The 27,258-nt window shown below is 36.9% G+C and overlaps 1 long non-coding RNA gene across 2 annotated transcripts in view; it reads right to left on the minus strand.

Moving 5' to 3' along the window:
* Window positions 1-27,258, minus strand: part of LOC114152264 (uncharacterized) — a 56,721-nt gene that overhangs the window by 20,677 nt on the left and 8,786 nt on the right. Inside the window, exon 3 of one of the 2 annotated variants that reach the window (XR_003597090.1) lies at window positions 17,355-17,444. The exons of the other annotated variant lie outside the window; for it this stretch is intronic. This is a non-coding gene — a long non-coding RNA (uncharacterized LOC114152264). The remainder of the gene's footprint in view (window positions 1-17,354; window positions 17,445-27,258) is intronic. 2 annotated transcript variants of the gene reach the window in all.

The following is a 27,258-nucleotide window of genomic DNA, read 5'->3' on the forward strand; positions in this document are numbered from 1 at the left end:
GCTCCCCCACCAAATACAGGTGGCATAATTAGCATCCATCTTCACAAAAGACACCCAGACAAAGAGATGACCACCAGCAGTGGACAGATTTAACAGGAGCCGTTCAGAGACCTGTCAGGCCTACCTGACAGGTAGGCAGTGGTAGGCAGATTGGTGTTAAGATCTTCAAGAACCTGAATGCAGGTCAATCAAAAAGCTCAAGTGGAGAAAAGTAACATATTCCTTCCTTCTAAGATTTGTTAAGTTTTCCAACAGGAAAATCTTTCCACCATCTGTAAGCAAACAATTAATCAATAATACTATATCACAGAACTTCTGAAACCTCCATGTGTATTTATGCACACAACTGGTTGACATTTCAAAGTTTTGGATTAACTTTTCAGATGTTATATTTTGTGCTCTACTTTCAAACACTCTTTCTGTCAACAAGGGAGAAACAGAAGGTGAGTCTGGTTCTCCAGACTTCACGTTGCATTTGGTCTACAAGCTAAACAGCAAGGCAGAAAGTGGACAATCATGTCTTTTGTCCCACAGGAAATGGGAGCTTCAAGAAATCAGTTACAGCAACAGAGCTCGATTCAAACTTCCCCAAATCAAGCGGACTTTGTAGGCGAACGAACTAGAGTTCGATTGAGGCGGACTGAACAGAGCCAGTGTGTTGTGGAACAGAAGCTCTTGAGAATGGGATTCAGAGACCCCTGCTGTAAAGAGTGCTGTAATTTTCAGCAAATCAGTCCACTGAATGTTTCTGCTCTTTGCATCTCTGGTAAACAACAACCCTGCAGATTAAAAACACTTCAGCATGTTGCAAAAAAAAAAAATCCACTGAAGAAATCTACTACTTTGCAGACTACCTCATCATTTCTTTCTTTTAAAATCTGAAAATTTCTTCCTGTAGCTCAGTTGGTCTGTTTTCTTTTAGTAAAATATATATTTTTCAATTCCAAGACATCAAATACATTCGAACATCCCTTCATAAATAAAGGCAGGAATGATAAATGATGTGCCGTTTCCTTGGGAATCCCTTTAATGTAGCCTTTTTAGGGTAGCAGCCTCCCTGTAGGACCCGGCTGTCAACTTCAGAGATACCACATGTGTTGGATCATCGGTTCACTGGGGATCGACTCTTTCCTTCTCCAGATTTCCATCTTTTTAGGTTTCCAGCAGCGTTGTGGTGTACATATAAAACCCTAGCAGTGCCTCCCATGCTAATGTTTTTCATGTGATGAATATTACAGGTAACATCTGGACTGAGACGTTTCTGATAACTCAGTGGGAAGGCCTCACTGGAGAGGTTAACTGAAAAAACTTAATAAATAAAAAAATCTGTAACTTCAGTCTTACTTTTAGGTGACAGACCAAGAAAGAAAATATGTAATTCTGAAGAGGAACAAAAAGATGGGTAATTTAAAATTTTGTTTAAAAAAAAAAAAATCTGTAAAAAAATTTGGTGGGAAATTATATTTGAGTTCTGTTTATTTCAATGTGCCTAAATAAGATCCAGTGCATCCAATTCTCTCCAGTCATCTAATCAGCAATTAGGGTTTGATTTCTGATTTTTGCTGTGATGCCAAGCGCTGCCTTTTGATGTTTTGCTTTAAAGTATGTAAAATGGTTAAGAGAAATACGATAACTTGCAGGGGAAAAAAAAAAATCGCAGAAAAAACTGATCATAGCTGCACATGACTCTGATCATGCCATGCCTCCCATCACAAACGGTGTTGGTGGCACGAGGAAATTGTGTTCATGTCAAAAAGGACACAAGTTGACTGATGGTCTGCACATCACAAAGCCCAAGAAAATCCATACAAACTGCTATTTCTGAAAATATCAAAACTGCTGTAGTGGAAGAAACAATTTACAAAATCTTTAAAACCTAAGGTTAATCAAACGAGATGTAGGTGTCAAGCTAGACTTGCATAAAATTGTAATAACTATTATTCCATTAAACCCAGTATCTCTTTTTAAAATAGATTTTTATTTGAATAAAAACACCATCTAAAGGCTCTGAATGTTGATCTTTTCTATCATATTGCTTCCTGCTACAATCCCCCCCTCCATCCTCGTCTCTCCCTCCATTTCTATATGCTGCCGAAGTGAAGTTGCTTTTATTGGAAGGAATCAGCTATGTTATTATCATCAGCAGCACAGACTAATGTCCCTCAACACAAGCATTGTAATGCAAAAATCAATTCAAGGCTTTAATTATTAAATGAGTATTGGTGTGCAGTTTGTATTAGTGCTAGAGACTCATAAAAGATTAAAATCATTTAGCGTGACTAGCACTTTTTTGTGAGTGAGCGAGAGAAAGATTAATAGACCAATACATAGCTGCTTTCTGAACAAGCAGAAAGCTTTTCAGTTCCCGTGAAAGACTTGTAAAAATAAACCGACTGCAGCCCAGTCGGTCAGATGAATGTTCAGTCAGATCTTTCCATACAGATAATGAGAGAGACACGACCATAATATCACTTCCATCCTCTCTCTTATTGCATATGCATATATATATACTGCTCAAAAAAATAAAGGGAACACTTTAAGTGTTAAACACCTGTTTAAGTGTTCCCTTTATTTTTTTGAGCAGTGTATATATATATATATATATATATATATATATAAAACCCCAAACATAAAACGACTTCAGCACCAATCATGACTATATTTAAATCACTCCATTTATTTAATAATTAACAGCAGCCGCACGTTCATCCACGTATTTTCTTTTTTGCGCAGTATGACCATTTTGCTGTCGGGGTGTTCTTGTGTGTGTATTTAATCACAGTTGTGTGAAGTGTCTTTTTGTGAGACTTTGAAACACCATAATGTGAATCTCATCACTCCAGGCCTGGGGTCTTAAAAAAACGTGTTCACAGCGTGAGGCGTTCAGGTGCAAAGCTTTGTAGTTTTAGGTCTTTAATATTTGGCAGCTCTGAAGTGACACAGGCCCGGTATTGGAGAGAGGAATTAAACAAATCATTGGTGAGCTGTCATTATAAACTCAGTGCCAATGTTGCTTGATAATTTGTAGTTTTTAAAAAGGAATGTTGAAAGAGCATGGTTCAAATCACAAGTCTTCCTTTAACTGATTTATTAGAAACAGAAAACTCATGATTTACACACATTTTATAATTTTAAGCCTCTCGATTGAGTTTTTCTGTATAGGAAAAAAAAGTTATATTTATTTCCAAAATTGGCTGGTGGCCCCATCTGTGTTTTCACTGCTGGATTATCTGAAAGCACAGCTGCCTCAGTGGCCTGCGAGCCTTTTTTCTGCTTCTTTTAGATGATGACCATCAAATGATAACTAGTTTCCTGAACATTTTCTTTTCCACTAAAAAGAGATCCCCCCCCCGTCTCATCTCTAGTTTTGTATGGTTTTTTGTGTGTGTTTACATAACAACCAGGAAGGTCTTTCTTTTATATTGGTGCCTCACAACATACAGTACACACAGCTTCCATTGAGCATCATGGACTCAAAGACCTGCTGCCAGAGCCAGAACTCAAGGAACCTTCGGAGAAGGGCACAGAGAGCAAAGAGAGAGAAATGTTATGGATATTTGCTTTTTTGAGAAATCATTGGACATTATGTAATATCCCCGTGAATCTAAAAAGGTTATAGAGAACACAAACACTTTAGATGTGAATCTTCACATAAATGTAACAGCTCTCAAAGGCCCTTCAAAATGCTAAGAGTCTAACCAAAACAATCAATTATAGTATTCCTATTCCCAAATCTTCAAAATCTATTGTCTTTTTTTTTTTTTTTTAAAACTAAGTTCTAGTTCACCCAGATAAACTTTTAGAAACCTAGTTTCCTTCTGAACGGGCAAGGAGCTTTGCTCTGTCAGAACCAAGCCTGAACCAATCTAACAAGCCCATACTTGTTAGATTTGATTGTGAGTAAGTGATAAAGGAGTAAATATTAGGTTGATTGATAATATAATGAACCCTTGGAATGAAACCCAGACGTTTTGACCAAAGTCATACATTTTAAAAGACAGTTATGCCTCATACTGACCAGATGTGTGTAAACGTTTGTACTCAAAAGTTTACACACATAATTTTAGCGTTTAATAGTGTTAAATGTGTTTTTTTATTACCGATATTTCATTGATTAAAGTGTAATCAATTCATTGAAGCTGGCCGAATTTTCTGAAAATTTTATAAAATCCTCATGCTTCTCTTATTTAGTGATTACCATTTGGCAGAATACATGCAAAAATATTTCTAAATACATTTTGATTATGCAAAACTAAACTCCACTGATCAGAAATTATGCCTGTATATTGATATGTCTAATGTAGAATAAATGCTATTACACAATTTATTTTCTAAAATCCTGTTGTCCTCTTTATATAAAAACCATTTAGAAATATTTTTTGCCACAATTTACATTTTCTTAGAGAGCAGTGTCAGTTTGGACCGTTAGGTGCTACAGGGCCAACCCAGCTGTGAAAAGAGCCCTCTGCATGTTATTAGGCTATTTATTGCTCCATTTGTGGCTTTAAGGCTGCTGAGATGCTCTCAGGAAATGAATTAGTAAATGCTTTGTTTGCAGGGAGGGGATTATGAGATTCAGGTCTCAGAAATAGCTGAGCTTCACACGGAGCAGAGACTCTAAATCATTGCAAATGTTCTCTTCTTCCCTGTGTCATTACTGTCCATTTTTTCCTTTGGACTTGAGGGCCTTGTGGCTTCTTTCGCTTTCTTTATGCTTCATTTATAATTCATTTTATTCTCAAGACATTCTCCTTCTCAAGGTAATGAGTTTCTGTCATAAGCCTTTGTATATACTGTACTTTTTTATATATATTGGAATGAGCTACTACACACAATGTAGAATTTTACTTTTATGTTCATTTTTGTCCATGCTTTTACCTAAATGTCAGGCAAAATCTGCTGTCTGGAATTGAAACTAAATATATAAATATATGGGGTATACTATTAAAACTGCTATTGAATGTGAATGGTTTCTTTTTGATCCATCGTTTTTAGGAACCTAACTTTAATCTTTGCCATTGTTGTATTTGATTAAAATCTCTACACCTAATGTTTCTTATTGTATGGAATTCAGACTGCAGTGGGACAGAAAAATTAGTGGCAAAAACCATAATTAGTTATATGAAAAATATGAGTCATGTCATCCTTTATGGTGCAAATGTTTAACATGCTCCTGTACTTTACCAGCCTTCTTACACACCATCACACTTTTGCTGGTCTCCCTCGTATTTCAATGCTGTATGCCACAATAAGAAGAAATTCATCATCACCTTCCTACTTATCTGACACTGTAGCTTCCATGATCTCCAGCAAAGCAAGACTGCTAGGAAGCTTTATGGGCATCAAAAACCTCAGTGGCATGAATATTGCATGTTAGAGATGCCACATACTGTATATCGCACATCTGCTCCGCAGCAAAATTTACATAAATGTTATGCAAAAACAGTCTGACCTGTTTTCTGTTCAATTCAATTGTTAAATTAATTGACTACTTTAGGGCACACATGACATTTTGAACTCTTGACACCTTTCATGCCAATATCCATCCATCCATCCATCATCTTCCACTTTGAACTATGAGATGCCTGAACCACCTTAATACCAAACCATATGGACTGTATGAAATGGGAATACATCAAACTCAACACTTTATAGATGTGACAGGTTTTCATTTTGTCATGTCTAAACTTTTGCCAAAATATGATTTTAAATACATCAATATAGGGAATATAAAAACACGTTTATATACAAGGCCTTTGAGCCACATTTGTATTTGGCATTTTCTGTCAAAACTTTAGGACCAAGACAGAAAAACAAGTATTGATAGTTCAGCAGACATTTTGCCAGGATTGGCTTCTTTTCAGATCCTCAACAGTTTGTCTAAGAAAGCAAACAAAGGACAAAGCTGGCAATTTGTTGGACAAATATCATCTAACGTCAAATTCATTCTCTCTGAATTGGAAAGCTTCACTGATATTCCTCAGTGAGAGTCCCTGGATGCAAAAATCGCAAGACGGGCATAATCTTTAACTTAGAAGGATGTTCGTTTTAAAGTATCAACAGTTTTTCTAGAGATGAATAAGTATTTAAATTTAGTCCATATTGGCAATCTCTCAGACTGTGAAGAGTGGAAATAGCAGATCAGAAGCAAACAGTGCAGGAAGAGAAACACCTGAAGATGTGAAGAGAAACAACCCCCAATCAATCCTCAAATCTAACAAAATGGTGTTAAACAGTTGAGATATATTTTAGCTGGTTTGTGCTGCTGTCTCAGGTATTCTGGTTATTAACCTTAGTCTTTGTGACGCACCTATTACTCATAAGTTCTTTTAAGTGAATTCGAAGGTGATTAAAAGGGTTCATTTTCATTCATAATGTGCTGATTGGAGCACGGATGCTAATACATTAATCAATCAAGTTTATTTCTACACCACATTTTAGCAACAAGGCAGTTCAAAGGGCTTTACATTATAAAAACAAAAATAAAAAGTCATAAGAACATACAGTCACCAATTGAGAAACCAATCACACACATTGCATTTTGTCGAGTGCCATCATCAAAATCATCAATACACATCATATATGTTGGTCGATGTTCCATTTATTAGGGTTCAAAAGCTACTCTGAACGGGCGGGTTTTAGTGTATCAGCACATCGTCCATCTCATGTTGTTATGCACAGATATTTTAGGGTCTATTCACAGTTTTTGACAGTATTTATAGACAGCAATAACACATATAAAACATTACAGTGCAAAACTGTTCTGCTAAGAACGGGAGGATTTTAAAGTATTTGAATAATGCCTTTTGTCATAAAATACCACTATCTGTTTTATAAGATTTTTTTTACCTTGTTACATGCTGAAAGTATTGAGGAAATACCTTGTATGCCTCTGGAGATCTATTACTTTTTGTTAAATATTCAAAATGTTAGTGAAAAGAGGTCCATACAAGAACAACCCTGATCATCTGTCTGCCTGTCATATATTCCTATCATATATTCCTATCATATATTCCCACTTTCTACTGTTGACCTTTGTTTTAATTCACGATGTGGACAAATCTGAACTGCTCCTCTGTATCTTCACATCGCAATGCAGGTCGTCATTCAGATACCTCTAAATGTGGAATCTCTATATAATTTCACGGCAAGATACAACACGAGTTTAAAAAGAAATTTGCTGGACTATTTTATGCTGATTTCATCCTGCATGAAGCGTTTCAATCTACATAATGTCCTTATCACCCAGTGCCACAGGGGCAGCTTCTCTTAACGTCTTGTCTCCAGTTTACTGTTTCTTTCTCTCATCTTATTCGTGCTGGCTTCTTGTTGGGTTTCACATAGTCTGTGTTTCTTTTTAATCCTCAAATTGTTCCTTGTTGTCTCCGACTATGCATATAGAAAGAGACAAGGAAGTAGGACCCTCTCCTCTTTATATCACAAACATACATACAAACACATAGCTCCATTCTTCTTTATAGTGGCCTCAGGATTTAATTGAGTTCCTGTCAGAAGTAGCAGTTGTTCAATTTCTCAGCTGTTGAAGGGCTTGCATGAGGAAAGTGAGAGGTAGGGTTTTCTTTCCTATTATATGAGCTGCCATTCAAACCTCTGGAACAGAAAGGATTGGAAACAAATAGAGAGTAGCAAAAAAGATGAGATTCTGCGCCACATGAGGGCTTATGTGTTTATTTTGGTGTTTTCTCGTAAGAGTAAATCATTGGAATTATGAGCAAATCTCTGCTCCATATCACAATGACCAATAATATTGTGGTTTTAAGATCATTTTCAAGTAAAATAATGGTAATGACAAGAACAAGTTCTCAAAGATCAATCAATTTTAAATTCTAATGAATATTTAACAACTGGAACTGGAAGACATTTTAAATATTCAAAATAAAGAAAAGAACAAATAAAATTAATTTGAAAATCTCTGTAAACGATACTGTCCTTTAAAAAAAAGGGTTAGTTGAGACCAAAGCATCGGAGTGAAAACGTTCGTCATATAGTTTTTGGTAGAAAGAGAAAAACTGTAAATCATACAGTCATATAATACTGTATAATCATACAAATTGAAATAGCTTGTTTAAATTTATCAAGTGATTAATTGATTTATTGCTTGTTGTGACAGACCTACTTTACACTACCTATTGTTTGTATTTCTTGCATATTTTATACCTAAAGTCCAGAAAGCAGCAGAAATTGGGAACTATTTCAGTAATATAGTTACTGTTTGAAAACAACATCAGTTAACCTTAGCACAAGCGGAAGCACCCTTTACCATCTAAACAGCAATGCCCTGTAGTGAAACATTTTCATAGCAACAAGACCAACTTTACCTTTGAAATAAACAAAGCAAGCTTTAAAAAATATATGTCACACATAAATCACTCTGTCTGTTTTATTGTAACGTGGAAAGATGATAATTATATTTTTAGGTGATGGAATGATAAAAAACAAACATTTGCAACAAGAAAGTAAAGCTATTTTTTGATTAATCTAAGTCCACTTGAGCCAATTACATATTTATGGAAAATGAAGGAATCTACTTTCAGAAATAACTGCCTGATGCTACTCAGAAAAAAAGAACGGCTAAAATCACTTCAACTGTGAAGTTGATATCTATTTAATCTTAGTTTAAGATTTGAGGAGCCATTCTTAATGGGTAAAACTGCCCCATTAGGAGTTAGACATCAGCTTTAGTTAATAAAAAGTTCAAGTCTAATTACCAGAGAATATTAAGTATTTACAGAAACTGAGGCACTGACAAAAAATCTCTTATTCTTGAAATGGAGTCCCCTCTGAAATTAAATCTATGGTTTATTTCTGGCCACAGATGTCACATGGGATTTGTGGAAGTTGGGATTCAAACTAGCACCATTCTCTCTTGTTCTCCTGATTCTGGGCTGCAGCAGCTGCAATATTTTTCTGACTCAAACAAAGCTAAAGCAATTTGGGATTAATCTGCATCTAATTATGACTAACTACAAAGACTTGTCTGATTGTAGGCAGAGAAAATGCAATTGCTTAAATTTGTCACACTGATTAGGAATAATCTTTTTTTTTGCAATGTCAATAAGAAACAGTTTTAAACTTCTTCCTTAATATGAAGAAACATGTTAATTAACTTGAAAGATAAACAGGTTTTATAATCTGAGTTTTAAACCACACATTCCCATTGACCAGTGTTTGATTATAATCTTAGAAAACATAAATAAGGCGATAAAATAAAGAGTGATGCATGTCAAACATTTCTTCTTCCAAAAAACTGTGCATTGGTTAATAAAGACATGAGGAAAAACAGAACCAATCAGGTGTTTAACCTCAGAGTTGCTAAAGCTAAAAGTTGAAAGCCACTGCCCTGCGTGCTTTAAAGGTGTCTCAGGCTTTTAACACTCATTCAGATTGACAGTGGATTAAAAGGCTTCTGCAGAACCAAGGATACATTTTTAATGTTTAATTTATTATTTTTGAATAAGGTGCGTTGGAGCAGGAACACATGTGAAACGTCCCCCAAAGATCGAGGCTAGGAACACTAAAGATAATCAAATGATGTCACTGCAGGCTGTGAAAGGTGAGTGGATTTCAAAGATGGCCTCAAGAGTCAAAGAAATGTTGGCTTTACTTATAAAAAATGGCACTTTTCCATAATATAGAAGTGTAAAGTCATAGGGCTTCTGTGGTTACTATGGAGAGGTAACAGTTTTTATTAAACATTTCTTGAGATTGGCATAAGTCACCACAGAACTAAAACCTGCCAGATAAAAACCTGTTTCTACGGCTGAGTCTCCCAAAGCAGATAATTATCAAGTTCCATTAAGTTTACAATTGAATAGGTTGTGTAAAGCCATATGAGCGTAATGCAATGGCTGGAGCTTTTATATCTGCACGGATTACTCTGCTACCATCAGCAAAAAGGGAGTGACTTTTAATAAAAAACCCGAGGAGAGTTTTGTCAGAGTAAAATACAGGGGTTTAAATCCAGCTATCCTGAAGATTACAGCTCCTTCCAGTGAAAAAGTGCTCTTTGATGATCCATCTGGAGCAAGAAATTACATCAAAATTAATCAACAGCGGTGTGAGGCGAGCAGAGAGAGGAGATAAATAACCTGGTGCACAAATACAGTATGTATACTGAATGATTGATGCAGCTGTAGCTTGTATCAGCTGTGACTGTAGTGCCACTGAGATGCCGTCCGTGAGTAAAGCATGATCTTAAAAAATAAAATACAGAAAAAGTCCCGAACCTCTAATGTATTTTGGTAAATTGCAATTTGTTTTTAAGTTTCGACAGTAAAATTGGTGTAAATTTAGGATAGGGTTTGCGTTTCACATGGAATTTTTGTATTTCGTTCTCTGGGTCTCTTATTCATGTCAAGCTATAAGGAAGAAAATGTTATATGCATTTTTATATAGTCAGTTTATCTAAATGAGTCATAATATACAAGTTTCTTTAACAATTAATATAAGGGATCTTGCTGGGTGTGCCACTGTTTTAAATGTTTTTCATGTCTTACAAGATTCCTAAAACTATTTTTTCCCCCCCGTCAAGAAATCCTTTGCAGTTTTCCAGTAAACTCTGTGCAGCACTGCAAGCAGATAGAAGGACGAGCTTTGGCCATTACAACATGATTAATGTATGAGAGCACTCCAATTACAGGTGCCGATTTGACTATGTAGACATTGCAACTGATTTCACCACTGAGTCGTCAGTGAATGCGGCAGCCTGACAGCTGAGAAGGATGCGAGTCTTTGTGAGAAAATAATTACAGTGACAGCTGGGATAAGCTCCAGTCCTCACAACCTTGAAAAGGAACAAAGCAGGTAAAAAGTAATGTCAAATGCACACTAGCCTCAATTACTTTGCTCAGCCGTTACTGAGTAAGCCTGAAACACGTTCTTACAACTGCATAGAGGAAAAAACTGTTTCTCTCAAGCAAATGTTTTGCTTCTTTTACAGAGATTCAGTAGACCGTGTTTCTGTTGTCAAACTCTGAGAAAAGTCAAATAGTCTGAACAAAAGCCACACAACCTGCCTGTGGATTAGGGATGTTGTGTTTTTCTGATGTGTGTTTTGTTGGTGGCCACTGCAAAACAATATTTTAAATGAATAATAATACAGATCCAAGTAAAATTTTCAGTGTGGTTTAAGGAAACCATAATTTATATTAAAAATAAATTAACAGTGCGTTCACCTTTAATACATATATTTTTTGTCACACTTTGGTCTAGCAAAAAACTAAGATAATCAGTGAAAACAACATAACATGCTGATTTTCACTTTAAAAATTAGTGATTTTTAAATATTTTTTTTTTTTTTTTAAATCAAGGTTAAGAATTATAGAGGGGTCACACTCTTAAGCCTCCCTGGCAAGGTCTATTCAGGGGTCCTGGAGAGGAGGGTCCGTCGGATAGTCGAACCTCGGATTCAGGAAGAGCAGTGTGGTTTTCGTCCTGGTCGTGGAACACTGGACCAGCTCTACACCCTCAGCAGGGTCCTGGAGGGTGCATGGGAGTTCGCCCAACCAGTCTACATGTGTTTTGTGGACTTGGAGAAGGCGTTCGACCGTGTCCCTCGGGGAGCCCTGTGGGGGGTTCTCCGGGAGTATGGGGTACCGGGCCCTTTGATACGGGCTGTCAGGTCCCTGTATGACCGGTGTCAGAGTCTGGTCCGCATTGCCGGCAGTAAGTCGGGCTCGTTTCCGGTGAGAGTTGGACTCCGCCAGGGCTGCCCTTTGTCACCGATTCTGTTCATCACTTTCATGGACAGAATTTCTAGGCGCAGCCAAGGTGTTGAGGGGATCCGATTTGGTGGCCTCAGGATCTCATCTCTGCTTTTCGCAGACGATGTGGTCCTTTTGGCTTCATCAGATCGTGATCTGCAGCTCTCGCTGGATCGGTTCGCAGCCGAGTGTGAAGCGGCCGGGATGGGGATCAGTGCCTCCAAATCCGAGGCCATGGTCTTGAGCCGGAAAAGGGTAGAGTGCCTTCTCCGGGTCAGGGGGGGTGTCCTGCCCCAAGTGGAGGAGTTTAAGTATCTCGGGATCTTGTTCACGAATGGGGGAAGAAGGGAGCGGGAGATCGACAGGCGGATTGGCGCAGCGTCTGCTGTCAAGCGGGCGCTGTACCGGTCCGTCGTGGTGAAGAGAGAGCTGAGCCAAAAAGCGAAGCTCTCGATTTACCGGTCGATCTACGTTCCCACCCTCATCTATGGTCATGAGCTTTGGGTCATGACCGAAAGAACGAGATCGCGGATACAAGCGGCCGAAATGGGTTTTCTCCGTAGGGTGGCTGGGCTCTCCCTTAGAGATAGGGTGAGAAGCTCAGTCATCCGGGAGGGACTCAGAGTAGAGCCGCTGCTCCTTCACATCGAGAGGAGCCAGTTGAGGTGGCTTGGGCATCTGGTTAGGATGCCTCCTGGACGCCTCCCTGGTGAGGTGTTCCGGGCACGTCCCACCGGGAGGAGGCCCCGGGGAAGACCCAGGACACGCTGGAGGGACTATGTCTCTCGGCTGGCCTGGGAACGCCTCGGGATTCCCCCGGAGGAGCTGGAAGAAGTGGCTGGGGAGAGGGAAGTCTGGGCCTCCCTTCTGAAGCTGCTATCCCCGCGACCCGACCTCGGATAAGCGGAAGAAGATGGATGGATGGATGGATGGGTTAAGAATCTTTCCAAATCAACTTGGCCCTTTGTGGAAAAAATGTCACCTTATTTGTTAGGTTATGACTTAAAGGTGATTGACAGTTTTTGGTTCAATTTGACAGACTAAATAAAGTCCTGACTGTTACCAGACCTGCAGAATCAAGAAATGGCCAAAAGGATTCATAAGATCTCAAGAGTTAAAAACCACAGCACTGATGTGCCTAAATTGTAGATTTATGAGTAGATAAAAAATCTCCAGTGTCTGAATTAAAAAAAAGAAAGAAATATCTGCAAAGACCAGGTCAAAATTCCTCCACGATGTAGAAAATGTAAAAGATACAAAGGACTTAAAAAACACATCAGTTGTTTTAAATGCTTTATAGAGGCCGTTACCAAGGGTTGCACAACCAGTTGGTATTTTAAAGGTGTAATTACTTTTTCACAAGGTCCCAGATTAGATTAGATACTTTTTCCCCTCTTAATGAAATCACTTAGTGAGAACTGCCTTTTAGGTTATCATCTGATATTTGAAACCTTTAACTATGACAAAAAACAGACGTAATTTATAAGGGTGCAAACATTTTTTTTAGAACACAAAATTATGCCTAATTAAGTAAATAAAACGTACAGAGGCCAAACTTAAGTTTTAGATAAACAGTTTATCTTAAAAAAAAAAAAAGAAAAAAAGGAAGACATGGTTGATTCAATCACATTTCTGTACGAAAGTATTGTTCCGCTCACCATGCAGTGATTCTGAATGTTTTGGTTTAGGGAGCAACTGTTCCAGCAGCAGGGAGCGTTTGGACACACGTTAAGAGGAAGTCTTGTAGACAGTGCGGTGAGATTAAGGAGCTCCAGTGAGTTACAAAGGGTGGATTCTTGCCCAGGGCTCCCAGCAGGTTTCAAGAGATTGATAAGGAATGGATATTGTAGTATAGCTTTCATGCAACATGCGGTGCTGGAGCGATCCCGCTATAGTGCGAGTGCTCACTATTGCATCTGTCATGCAGAGCCTGGGTGGTGATAATAAACAACTTGGAAGCTGTCTGGCTGTGATATCATGCTTAATGGCCCTTGCAGCTTCCTGGCAGAGATACAAAAGATGCTGGTTGGACCTTTCTGGTCTGGTCCTCTTTGCCTGTAACCCACCCTGAGAAGTCAGATGGCAGCCGTTCAGATTTTACCCGACCCGACCGGAGCACCAAACAGCTGCACGGACAGTAAAAGATACAACAGAGGCCAGTCTATCATCAGACGTTCAGCTCTTCCTAATGAAGCAGCGCAAGCTCAACGCCATAAATCTCTCAACTACATCTGTTCTGTCATGTGGCTGGATTGAGGGAAATGAGATTCTGCCTCAATAACCCTGAATTTCCTCTGTTCGACCCGTTGAGAGTGCTACAAACATTCACCCAGGAAGCAGTAAAGAGATACAGTCTGCATGTACTGGGATACATAAGTAGAACTTGAGTTGCTTACCAAGGTATTAACAGAACCTGCAAGCAGAAAAAGTGAATGAGGATGCTGGATTCATTTTAATGTTAAAATTTTTCTCCTTTTCAGTATATGTGTATCATATACAAGGTGGGTCGATGGAAAATAATGTCATCCAGCTGGTCGCTGCAACAGATCCTGAGTAAACACTTTCCAACAACTGTTGGGTTGTTGGAATTAATTTCATTGCAACACATTAAAGAGCTGTAGACAGCTAGTGTATGAAGTAAGGCATTTAGCTTGTTGTGAAACTACTACATGGAGCAGTAACTCAGAACGAAACAAAGTCAATGTGAAAATGCTACATGGAGAGCCAGCTTTTCAAAAAGTTTGATTTTGGGAACCAAAATCAAACATTTTGCTTGCAGGTGATTATTCTCAAAAAAATATCTTAAACATGAATAAATGATTATGAGCTTTAGCAGTTTTGAAAAGTCACTATAAAAATGATTACAACTTTATCAAAAGCCCTAATTCAAAAGAATTAGTTTTATAAAGCTACATTTAATAAATCATATTAAACTGGAGAAATATATAAAAATCAGCAACCTTCTAACAAATACATCGGTTGCCGTTTTACGCTTAAAACTGCCCAAATTATTTGCAGCATAGCTTCAGTTTGGTGTTATAAACATTCTTCTCAGATTTTGATTGATATTGACATTATTGCCAGTTGCTACAGATGTGTCGGCTCAGCTCAGCTCCCTTTCCACTGCAATTAATTTGAGATCTAGTCATCATGGATTTCTTTTTTGGACCATTTTTTGTCAACCAATCCCAGTTTTTGAAAACCGTTGACCAGTCCATTTTAAACCAGCAACTACAGTATGTTCAAGTCACTTGAACATTTCTCCGTCTTTCTGATTCTCAGTTTGAAAATCAGTTAGTCGTCTTCAGGACGTCAGGATACATGAATGCATCTTTTTTGCCGATTTACTACAGCTATTTAATAAGCAGTTGAACTTTAACATTTTTAATAGTCATTTGTGTACTTTATTGTAATCTTTTTGTTAAGTGATTTTAATAAGTAGCTTTTGAGTTTTTCTGTGAACCTTTGGTGTTTTTTGACTTTTGTTCTCATCAGTCATTGCAAAATTAAAGTGAGAAAGGGATGACTCAGATCATTTTCATAATACTGAATTTTAAACTATTAGCCAAACAGCAGCTCAATATACAGTACAGACCAAAAGTTTGGACACACCTTTTAATTCAATGAGTTTCCTTTATTTTCATGACTATTGACATTGTAGATTCACACTGAAGGCATCAAAACTATGAATAACATGTGGAAATATGCACTAAACAAAAAAGTGTAAAACAACTGAAAATACCCCTTATATTCTAGTTTCTTCAAAGTAGCAACCTTTTGCTGTGATTACTGCTTTGCACACACTCTGCATTTTCTTGATGAGCTTCAAGAGGTCGTCACCTGAAATGGTTTTCACTTCATAGGTCAACCTGCCCTGTCAGGTTAATAAGTGGATTTCTTACCTTATAAATAGTCATGAAAATAAAGAAAACCCATTGAATTAGAAGGTGTGTCCAAACTTTTGGTCTGTACTGTATGTCTGGTCATACCAGGAGCAAAGTCATAACTTCAAAGCTGTCTGTTAATCCTGCTGATTGAAAAGGTTTTAATCTGATACTTGAATAATTTTTTCTTTAGTAAAAGATTCCGCTGTTTCCTACAGCAGAGGCCAGCAGAATGTAAAAGAAAACTTTTCAGAGGTCTTGTTTATAAGTTATGAGATGTCAACCATAGTCCCTGTGGATGCTCCTTGGATCAAGAGAATATGGTCATGTCTGGCTTCAAAGAGATTAAATTTTTCAGTTTTATTTTATTTTCTGAAAACAGTATGTCATCATCATAACATCATGGCTTTTGACATCTTCCAGGCATCATCGAGTTGAGGACAAAATCTCAAAACTTTCATTGCCATTCTGCAGGCACACATGTGCAGACCAGTGAAATCTTTCTCCTATTTTTTTTTCTTACACACACACACACGCACACACATGCAAAGACACACAAGAGACTCTCTTAAACAGGAAATACAGGCAATGATGCAATCTTAGTGTAATGTTCCGAGATGAAAAATTCTTATGGAGTGACAAACTTCACTCACTCCATCACGAAAAATCATTACCCTTTTCTTAAACCAAATTTTAGTGTGTGGATGTGTGTTTTTTGATCAAACAAAAACCTGGAAATCTCATCACAGCCCGGAGAAACTAATGCAATCTCTTCATGCAACAGAAATCAAGCCGGCCCAGTCAGTTGCAAAATAAGTCAATTATTTTGTTTAATCAAATGCATCGACAATTATTATCAGCATCTATTACAGCCCACTACAACCCTGCAACAATAAGTGGGCACAGACAATGGAGGGATGTATGTTTTCCCTGGCAGGTTGACAGTAAGTAAATTAGCAAATTTTAACATCAAAATGTTAATATTTTCTTAGCACATAGTGCCATTTTATAGTACAATCAAGTTATCTTACAAGGAGTTATGAAAATGCTGTATTTATCAAAAAAAAATTTTGACTTTGTATTTGATGCCTTGAAATTGGCCTCTGTCTCTTTAAGAAGCTTCTTCTCTTTCTTGACACTTTGCCTTCAGTACGGCCATTTCTCCATAATGCAGTTTACAACTGTTCTTAGGAGCACTGTACTGAGAGGTAGTTCATATGATTAGCACATGTGCAGTTCTACCAGATGTTTGTTAATTGCTGCTGCCACTAGTCTGGAGGAACTGTGTGGGGAAGGAGCGTTTTATGGGGCGATGAATTGTGTGGAAAGCATTTCTGGTTTCTGAAACATACATGAAAGTTTCAAAGCAACACTCTAAGTATGTTTTTGAAGAATGATTAACATTATATAAAACTCAAAAAAGTTGATTTTACATAACATCCCCCTTTTAACCTTTGAGATTTTTGTAGAAAAAGGTGCGCACTTTCAGGATCTCAGTGGTCCCCTACCATTTCTAGCATGTTAAAGAATGTTCTTTAACAGGTGCACAGTTTCTGTGCCCTACTTTCCTCTTTCCTCAGTGTCAGTTCATTACTTTTATTTTATTCATCCTAGCAGTACCCTGAAGACCAAAGAGTTAGTCTTGTTGTTCTGGAAAGTTTGAGTAACTTACTCTCAGCTAATCCAAATCCTTACCTTGGGAATAACTGTGGAAACCTGTCTGCGCTGCTTAACTGCTCATGCTCACCTGGAGGATCACAGCCTTTGTTTTGACCACCATCTTATCTTCCATGCTAGGCAAAGTCAGGAATGACAAGTTCTATGAGTCACTTCTCCCCTAGGACGAAGCAACAAACAGAGTAACATTAACATTATGAGACTGAACTAAAAAGCTCATTGCAACTCTCCGCTCCTCTTTTGTTAAAGGACTCTGCTATTACGATGCTTACCATAAAACCTTAATTCATCTTGTTAAAATGAATAAGCCTTCATAAACATAATTTTGTCTTCTGTTGCTGCTTGACAATTGTACTCTGAATGAATTTTAATAAGATGGCCATGAGCATCAGACAGTAGGTACAGGTGCAACTCCATAAATTTGAATATCATTGAAACAAGAATTTATTTCAGTAATTCAAATTCAATAGATGGGATATGGATTCGTTACTCAAAGTTTTAAACATTTATTTCTGTTTAATAAATATGGCATGTGGCAAATTTAAACCCCAAATTCAGTTAATAAGATTAAAATACATCAGAATAAAAGAATACAAAAGTATTTTAATTGCAAAATGTTGGGCTTCTGGAAAGCGGGTCCATGTATGCCTAAGGCTTTGATGCAAAGAAAGGTCACATTGCTTCATACGGCCCTTTACTGTGTCTGCAGTGTTGTTTTGGTGTATATCACCTTCATGGTCATTACTCCAAATACGTGTTTAAACCTAAACTTTACGAAGATGCAGATTCCGTCACTGGAGGGAAGCATGAGGTCAGTGTGTGGTGCCTCTTCAAGCTACACTTCACACTTTGAGAATATATAATCAAACTCTAGAAAGTTTTTCAAAGCTGTAGTTATCTCTGAGTACAAGCAAAGTTTGGGTGAACAAGTTTGGTACAGAAGAACTTGACAGGTATCTGTGAAAAGTCTGAACCTGACAGAAAACCTGAGGCGTAAGGTTTTCTTATGCTTTAGGCATGGAGACTGTCATGTATGCTTTTATGTCCAACATTAGTGTCTCTGATCTCAAGAATGCACATCTGGAAGAATGGGCAAAAAACCAAAACAATCCTAAAGAATCTTAAACCTTTGAGATATTACCAGAAGAGTTGAAGCTGTTACAACTGCAAAAAGGTGAACCAACATTACAACAAATGTTATTATTAAGAATATACCATTTACCAGATTAGGAATGGAAAGTTGCTCAAATCTATATGTGTGGAAAGTCTGACAAGTGAATACTTTTGGCAATTTAGTTGCTGAATTTCAAGCAGTTTGTGTTCTAAATTACACACAGGTGGAAAGCTGAACTCCAGCAGCGAAGGTTCTTATTCACTCCATGAAACTCTGTCTCTCTAGTTTGGGAATATATTACCAGCTTTATAGCTTCTGACTCTATCCAAAAATAATTCAAAAAGGTGGTTTTCTTCAGAACTATGGCAGGACAGGAAATATTCAAATGGCACAGGAGGGAAAGTTCTGTGTTTTTGTTTGTGACCACAGTCCTGTGTGGGTTGTAGATATTCTTTGTCCTTCTGTTCTTGTCTCTCTTTCACTAATTTATGACTGTAGTTGTATCTAAGGTTGCCTGCTTTTTTCAGTTTTTTCCTTCTGCAAACTGTCTTTCTCACCAACTGTCCTAGTATGTTTACTATTTGATTTGATCCTATGGGGTCCCCTAATACTCAGCACAGTTGTGCATTAGGAGTGGCCTACTATTCAGTAAATGTCAGATACCTTTGGGAAGCCAAGATTAGAGTGCTGATAATAATCCTTCTGTCTTTGTCCCTATGCTTGTTTCTCTTCATCTTTCTCCTTCACTCCTTTGCCTCACTCTTCATGTGACCCTGCGCCCGACTCGCCCTTCTTTCCCTGTTCCTTATACTCTAGTCTTATTACTTCGTTTCTCATCTGTCTTCCTAATCCCCTCAAGTGCTGGTTTTCCTAAACCATATTAGCTCAGGGATCATCTTTGACTTGTTGAATTAAAATGGAGCTGGGATCTAAGTAGCAATGCTGTCAAGCCGAAACCTTGAATCTGTGAAGGAATTGGGCTTTATAATCTACTCACAAATTCTCTTACAGGTTATTGCTGACCTAATTTTCAAAACACGAACATAATGAGTAATGTTTCACATTTCAAGCAAGAATTTAGTTGTTTTTTTTTTATAAATCTGGGTTTTGAACAACAGTAACAATGCAGACATCTTTAGTAAACTGTTCAAATAAAACCCATTATTTTATGGCAAATTAGCTTTAAAACTAGCTACACTGACTAGCTTCGAGGTTGACATTCAATTATGAACTTATTTTCGTTTCTATAAAATGAGATAATCAATGGTTGTCTGGTGCAGATGAGAACCCGACTGTTGATAGCAATGCCAAAGAATCCCATTTCAAAAAATCTGAAGTCTCATTTGATACACAGAGGACTCAACCTGTACCTCCTATGCCATCTGAGAGTTATTTTAGTTCAATGACTTATACATTAACAGATGGTTTATTGTTTTATTTACATTATTAGAGTCTCACAACAGAAAACATTTAAATCCATGTAATCCAATAATGCATGTGCTCTGTGAGGTTGTAATTAACCAATGTCAGAATTTTTATAAATAAACATTAATTAGCAGCTTATAACTAACACACTGTTGTCTTGCTTTGGCTGTTTATTAGAACATTTAAGTACTATATAATTTGTTCCTGATGATTGACAGACGGTTTTAGTGAAAACTATGATATCGAAAAGGTGCACCTGAATACAACAATCCATTCTATAGTCGCTTGGTTTAGACTAAAACCATGGGTACATAAATAAAAAGACCAACAGTATAATATTGATGCAAATGAATGAAACCTCTGATCTCGATTCTCTCTTGGCTATATTTATACTAACAGGCTCTACTTGAATGAATTGCTTTCCCGTTTGAAGTCTGCCCATCATTTCTGTTATACCGTTATAGGAATGTCCTTTTGGAGGACCCCATTACGGATATACCTGAAACAGATAAATGGATTATATTTATGACTATATATTGCTTTCTATTTCTACTAATGGTGTTGATACAAAAACGAGCAGTTAGATACACAGATGGTGCTTTACCACTATAAATGGACACTAAAATCTGACTGTCTCAGTGAGTGTTTACTTACCACATTCTGAAAAAGAAAGCTTAATTACATTTTAAAAAGCAGTTACTGACACTGGTGTTAAAATGACAGTTTAGTCAGAAGTGTATTCTTAACTCACTGAAATGGCTGGAAAAAAAGACAGTTTTACAACAAAACTTCTACTGTAAGAATATGTATTTTAGAAATAAATGTAAAAAAAAAACTTAGATCAAGGTTGTCTAGGTAAATAACATAACACAGCAATGTGTGCTGAGCAATAAAAACTGTTTGTGTACCAATTTAAGGATGTACCCTGGAAAAGAAATTACATCTTATTAAAAGAAAGTTTACAAAATATTATAAATAAATAATATATTATTGTATGTTATGAAGAATTGACATTTTCATTATAACATTATTCCCTCTTCAAAACCCCACCCAGTCCTGCTTTGACTCATTCATGCCGTGAATCTCTCGTGGAAACCATTTGGGAGGGCCAAACACCTCTTCTTACAATGCTCCACCCATTTACCCACAGCTCCACCTCTCCACCAAAAGAGAGGTGGAGAGGTGCCACTCCTCTAGACTAGTGGCAGCAGCAGTTAGCAAACACCTGGTGGAACTGCTAAGCTCTTAATGATTGTAAACAGCATGGAGGATAGTTGTGATGATGTGCTGAAAGGGGAGAGTCGGAAAAGGGCAGGAGGTTATTAAAGAGACAGAGGTCAATTTCAAAGCGCCAGATAGGGCTATGAGGTAACATCACATTTCTTTTGAGTTGCTTTTGATATATACAGCATTTTCATAACAACTGAAGGTAATGTAGTTACTTGACTGTGTTATAAAATGGCGCTGTCTGGAAAAAGCATATACTGCCTTTCTATAATCTGTTTTGTAATTATGAGGAACTATTGAATCCTCAATTCAATTTCATGTTTTCAAAACCATCTTTCAGCGCCATCATGCTCAAAAAATGTTTGAAAAATCAATATAGCATGGACATTTCACCCATGATGATGAATGGACATCTAGCCATTAAGTCTGTAGAATTTATTCATGTGTTGACATTATCACCTTGGAGAAGAAATACAAAATGGTGTCTAAAATCTGTTACTTTCTTCTCCAGTAGTGCTTTTTAGTTTTCTGAATCTATCTCTGATCAATAGTGCATGAAAGCACAGTAAACAAAGCCTCAATGATCAACAGCACATTAAATGTTCAACCATGCAATTATTTATGCAACAAAAACTAAGCAAAATAGAGAAACTGTTTATTAAGATTAGCAATGTAAATTTGTAAAACAATTAAAAATCATATCAATAATATGTTTCGTTTCCTGAGAAGGACATAGAGTTCAATGAAAGAAATCGACTGAAGAAAATGAAATAAAACCAAAGATGAATAAATATTTAAAGAAATTTTTAAAAAGTTAGTCCATATGATTAATTATTAGTAATTTTTTCACTCCACCAAGTTATTTGTTTACTCCTTTCTTTTAAAGCCAATAATAAAATTATATACAGATGACCAATAATGCAAAAAGTTGATGATGTAAGTTTTAAGTCAATACTTACTTTCCTTATTGAGTAATATGCAGCAATGTTACAAGGAGCGGATGATAATTCACTAAGATCATGTTTTACATAATGTGTGCAACGTAAAGCAAATATGACCCCAGGCCGTGGCTGAGTAATATCGGTGAAATTTGGTATCTGCACCCGATTTGAATTCCAAATCGGATGCAGAAAGAGAGAGGTTTTCTGCTTTTATATGAATTTTACGTGCATTTGTACTTCTCTTTCAGATATTGTGAAAGACTAAGGCTTAAATAAATTTAATAAAACACAAGATCAATATTTATCCAGTTCTGATACATAATACAAAGTTTCCTTCTGCATAGAATGACATTTTTCTAAGTGGAGTTTGTCTTTCTTGTTGAATGTTGGTAGCGTGGGGTGGTGGTGTACTGAAGGGGTTGCCCTGACCTCCATTCAATCAATGACTCCCACTGGGTCTTAATGCTACTAACTTTAGCAAAGTCACATGCTATGGTATGTTTTGGTTAGGCAAACTGATTTACCATTTTATGATCTGTGCTGATGTTTTTCTCTTTTTTTTTGGCATATCTGCTGAGTAATATTCATGCAAGGACACAGGTCAGCTTAAAAAATGTATGAAGATCTTTGCTTGGACCTCAGAGTTATTCTGTTTGCCTTTATATTTTTGCTCTTTTTTTCAATACTATTTGGTAAGTCCCTTATGAAATTCACTACACCTGCACAAGCATTCATCTGCAATATGTGAGAATACAGCTCATCCCCAAGGCACAAAAATCCCCCCAGAAGTAATGAACAATAAATTTATTCACACAAACCCTTGCTTAGGCTAATGCAGATCTGCTGAACTACATTCTCTATGGACTGTGCCTCAGCTCATTTAAGACTCAATGTATGAAGTCACATGTCTGGTCCCCATAAACTGCATTTACAGTTACAGTAATGGGTCTAGATTTTTCAACTTGAATGTGGCAAGTGTCTGATAATGAAAGTTGACAAAGCTTTTGATTTTCTCATTTAGCTCCTAACAGCTGCTGTTGTTAAACTTTAACAGTGTTCATTAGGATGTTCAACTAGTAAAGTTTAAATCAGTAATTACTTCTAAGTTTGCATTACTTTTCATCTTCATTTGCTGATGCAAAAGCTTTACTGTGTTTTAACAGTAAACCACAGTCAAAACAAGGGGAAAAAAAACAACCATGAACAAGTGTGTGATGCCTTATCATGAAAAAAACTGTTAAAAGAAAGCTAGAAATATGTCTATTAATCAAAGTAAATGTGTTTACGAATGTGTGACTTTTTGTAGCCATTTCTATTTGTGTGTGTATAGAAGTTCATTGAGAGGTCAGATCCTCTCTGGCGCCAATCTTTTTAATTCTCATTTAAATGCAGCCCTGATTATCACACTGATAATTACAGACACACAGAAACACGGAGGAAGACGTGGATGTGGGGATGCACACGTGGATGCACATATTTATCATTGGTGATACAACTGATAATGAGGTGAGAAGAAAAGAGAGAGGAGACACATTAATGCATCAGCCGATGACTTGATGGAAGATCAATGAGAAGCTTTAAAAGTGATGCGTCATCGCATCAATCTAGCAGCTGTTTAGCAATGAAAGTGCAATAACATTAATGTTTTAATTTTGTTTTCTCTGTGGGAAACAAAAATAGTTATAAAGCTTTGAAACACACCACAAGATACCAGGAGTATAAACTGGAAAGCATTAATTATTAGCGATTTATTTCACATCTTGCCACGGATCATTACAGTGTAACTGGTAACGCATTTCAGCAAAGGAAATATGAATTTTTCTTCAATGAACGTTATGCAACTATGTGCTTTTCATAATCAGCCCATATTTACAGAAAACGTATTTGAAAAGACAGGATAAGTTAATTGCCACAAACATTCTGTAACTTTTGGCAAGTTTGTCCTTACACTGCTTGCATATGTTATGCATTGCATTTTGACCAGCTCACAATATGTTCGAAGAATATATAGTTGCACGCAGGATTTTCCACCTCCAACACGGGGAACTAACCACTACAAAACAAAAAGTCGACCCCTGGTTGTGGGATTTTGGATCAGCTGATGTAATGCCATCTGCAAATAGCTAAATTCTTGAAACCACCAAAATGCTTCTAATTACCAATTTTAACAGCTCAGACACAAAATATGCCTTAATATGTATATATTTGTCTTAGCACTGCCACAGAAGGTAACATCCACAGCCTTCCTCATCTCTGGACGTACAATCAATGGGTGCAAAAGAAAATGAATGGTGCTCTTGGATTGGCTACTTTACAAAACATCAGGCAAAAGCATGTCAAGTAATATTGTGTCTAGGTACTTTGTTTTCTGCTCCCAAGCTGCACTTTTTTAAAATATATTTTAGATATGTGGAACAAAAAAAATTAAAAAGCAAGAAGCCAGATTATTCATATATACTGAACTTCTTCAAGAAGTGATTTAAATCTACATAAACTTCCACTTTTAATGTCTACTGCAGCATTTAATTATTCTACCTCTACAAGACAAGCCTCTTTATCGCCTAGTAGAGCACTATTTGCCATTATGGCCTTCTGTAAACAAAAACCTCCTTCTGGCAGTGTTCATAGGGAAACCTAGCATATTCTCAACAAATATTCTGAGAGAATTCTGACATGATGAATTCTCTCAGGATATTTGTTTTTAAATTAATTTGATGTCATCTAATGCATTTTAATAATACTAAATCATAATCTAAAGAAACTAGGCAAACAACGCTTGTCCCATATTAAGAAGAACAGCCTGAAACCAAATGATTTCCTCAGCTTTCTGAGTGCCTGTCTGATTTCCCATATTTATTCAGCTGTTTGTGTTTCTTAAGTGTTCATATGAGGTTGCTGTTGATCTGCCAGCCTGTCAGTGATTATATATGAAGTCATATTCTCATATCTGACATTTGACAGAAGGGATACAAATATAAACATGCAGGAAAGATAATCAGAGAAAGGAATGTTGCAGAGCTTAAAAAAGATGAAATGCATAATTCAAACGTTTTCATTTGTGTGAATGAGAAATCTGGACAAATCCATTTTTAAGAATTTGCTGCCCTTGATTGAGGCCTTTCTGTGCATTATTTGTAAGTCCTCACTTTTTTTTCCTGTGTTTTCTGAAAGTAATTCAGCTACAGGCCAAAAATGTACAAGATAAGGAATTTAAACCAAAGGAGTTTGTAGAAGAAAAAAAGAGCTGCCATTGCTGCTCTGCTTGAAATTTTAGCATTTTATTATCACAATACTTCTGTATCTCATTACCGTCTTTATAACTCAAGGTTAAGTACATGAAAAAAAAACAAGAAAACATACTTTTCCATCTTATTTAATTCATATGTTATCCATATTTGAGCTTGTTTTTAGCTGCCATTCTTTGCCTGTCACTGACTCTCTACTAAACAAGAATCCACTTAAAAAGACATGTGCCAGAACTTGCCGTTATGAATAAACAAGCTCCTAAATAGTCAGTAATGTTTTATTCCTCTCATAATGGAATTGTCTCACTAAGCTAAAGAGTATTATTAATATGAAACACTCATTTGCAAAGAATTTCTGCTAATTTAAGAATACAACGTTTCATCAAACTTCTTGCATGCAAAACCATTTTTTTTATTTCACATATGTCAGAAAGCTCTGAAGACTCCTTGTTTGATGCAAGTCACAGATCAGCATAGACACACCGTAGACACTTGGCATTTAAATTCATTACCGAAACATGAGAAATATGTAAAATGTAACACAAAGAAAAGAAGCGATGGACAAATGGATGAATGTGTGGAGGGATTATGGACCAACAAATTGATGCAATAAACTGAAAATAGCCATTAGACGTTTCAGTTCACTGATCCTGAAAACCACAAAAAAAACAATCTGTTTTTATCAGTCAGCCATGTCTTTATGCTTGACCCTCTTTTTCACTCGTTTTTTTCCCTCCATCTAGATCCCCTCCATCCGTCCTGCCCACCTCATAAAATCAATCTTTCTTAATCTATCTGTATTTACCACTCTTTTCTGCAAAATGTTTTTTCAACTCTCCTCTTGATCTCAATTCCATTGGTTTGTTGGAGAATTAGAAAACTTAAAATAAAGTTCATTTCACCACCAAGACAAAAATCCATATATCTGTTAATTTCATGCTATTGATCCTTTGGATTGAATTGTCAATGGGAACCATCATGCAAGTGGCATTGAGACAATTTACATGTAAATATGCACAGAAAACCAGAAACTAAAGATGCACATAGATCAGTGAGGCACAGCATATTTTTTTCTGCCAAAAACACTTGCTATTCTGTAAATTGTGAGGTTCTCCATGGATCTGTCTTGTTTATCCAGCACATTCAATAGATGGCCAGTTCTTGGAAATCTGGAGGCCAAATGCACACCTCAACCATAACGTTGTTTTATGGCAGGATGTACTGTCTTGAAAGAGGCCACTGCCACTATGGAGTACAGTTTCCATGGGGATATATGGTCATCAACATGTCTTAGACAACTGTTACATATCAAAAGTAAGGTTCATATGGATGGTAAACAAACACAACAACATGATTTATTATAATCTGACAATAAATCAGAATACTGCTGAAACTGCTTTCAGACCTTCAGTAATCTGAACTACAGCAGCTTGTCTGTTGGATTGAAACTCAATTACATGCCGTAATGATCTTTAGAAACCCTTGACCCTGTCATTAGTTCACTACAGTTGGGTCCTTGGAGTTGTTCCTTGTGAGAAACTCTGGCTCAGTCATCTAACCATTACATTTTGGCTTTGCTATGCTTTCTCATTTTTCTATCTTTGAACCAATCAACAAGGTGGAATCAGTCTTTGTTGGGTAAATTATATTTTTAGTATTATCAAATATTTGTTGTATTATGTAGCCTTGTAGTTACATTTAGATAATGTTTCTGTGTGTTCATTAATTCTGATTTCTTCCTAATCCCTCCTTGGAAGAGGGAGGTGACAGATATTCTCAGCAGGACTCCCTGTTTAATGGAAGTGTTAGTTGTTCCAAGCTGAGTTTTACAACCCTGGAGGAAACTCTGCTTTGTTCTTTGTAATACAAAGCCGTTGCTTTGAAGCTATACAACGTGTCCCATTCGACGCCGTGCTTGGAGGCTTTGAAGCTATACAACGTGTCCTATTCGACGCCGTGCCTGGAGCAGGAAGGATTTAGATTGTAGATACCATGTGTTTAGTTTAGTGATTGTCTTGTAGC

This window comes from Xiphophorus couchianus, chromosome 10 (genome assembly GCF_001444195.1).
Source record: "Xiphophorus couchianus chromosome 10, X_couchianus-1.0, whole genome shotgun sequence".
Taxonomy (NCBI): domain Eukaryota; kingdom Metazoa; phylum Chordata; class Actinopteri; order Cyprinodontiformes; family Poeciliidae; genus Xiphophorus; species Xiphophorus couchianus.